Raw genomic sequence first — 1,129 nt, forward strand, 5'->3', positions numbered from 1 at the left:
TTGCCTTACTATACTATGACTTTTTTTTTCTTTTCTTCTTCACCTTACTATACTATGACCTTTTTTTTTTTTTGCTTTACTATACTATGACCCTTTTATGCCTTATCATACTATGACATTTTTTTGACATTTTATGCCTTATTATACTATGACGTTTTTTTGACATTTCATGCCTTACTATAGTATGACGTTTTTTTTGACATTTCATGCCTTACTATACTATGACGTTTTATGCCTTATTATACTATGATATTTTTTTGACGTTTTATGCCTTATTATAATATGACCTTTTTTTTTTGCCTTACTATATTGACTTTTTTTCTTTGTCTTACTATACTATGAATTTTTTTCTTTGCCTTACTATACTATGACTTTTTTTTTCTTTGCCTTACTATACTATGATTTTTTTTTTTTTTGCCTTACTATACTATGACTTTTATTTTTTTGCCTTACTATACTATGACTTTTTTTTTGCCTTACTATACTATGACTTTTTTTTTCTTCCCTTACTATATTGACTTTTTTTTTTTTGCCTTACTATACTATGACTTTTTTTTTTTGCCTTACTATACTATGACCATTTTTTTACCTTACTATATTGACTTTTTTTTTGCCTTACTATACTATGACTTTTTTTTTGCCTTACTATACTATGACTTTTTTTCTGACATTTTTATCACATACTATACTTTAACACTTTATTACTGACTATACTATGACGTCTTTTTATGATTTTTTTACTTTACTATACTATGACTTTTTTTTTTCTTTGCCTTACTATACTATGACTTTTTTTTTCTTTTCTTCTTCACCTTACTATACTATGACCCTTTTATGCCTTATCATACTATGAAATTTTTTTGACATTTTATGCCTTATTATACTATGACGTTTTTTTTGACGTTTTATGCCTTACTATACTATGACGTTTTATACCTTATTATACTATGATGTTTTTTTTGCCTTACTATACTATGACTTTTTTTTTTGCCTTACTATACTATGACTTTTTTTTTTTGCCTTACTATACTATGACTTTTTTTCTGACATTTTTATCACATACTATACTTTAACATTTTATTACTTTTTTGGATTACTATACTATAACCTTTTTTTTTTTTTTTTTTTT

The 1,129-nt window shown here is 24.5% G+C and overlaps 1 protein-coding gene across 1 annotated transcript in view; it reads left to right on the top strand.

Moving 5' to 3' along the window:
- Positions 1-1,129, top strand: part of LOC111647837 (multifunctional procollagen lysine hydroxylase and glycosyltransferase LH3-like) — a gene marked incomplete at its 5' end in the record, with an annotated part of 11,144 nt that overhangs the window by 4,997 nt on the left and 5,018 nt on the right. The gene's annotated exons all lie outside the window — the stretch shown is intronic.

This window comes from Seriola lalandi, unplaced genomic scaffold, assembly GCF_002814215.2.
Source record: "Seriola lalandi dorsalis isolate HSWRI2012SDOR001 ecotype SW California unplaced genomic scaffold, Sedor1 jcf7180002055009, whole genome shotgun sequence".
In the NCBI taxonomy this organism is placed as follows: domain Eukaryota; kingdom Metazoa; phylum Chordata; class Actinopteri; order Carangiformes; family Carangidae; genus Seriola; species Seriola lalandi.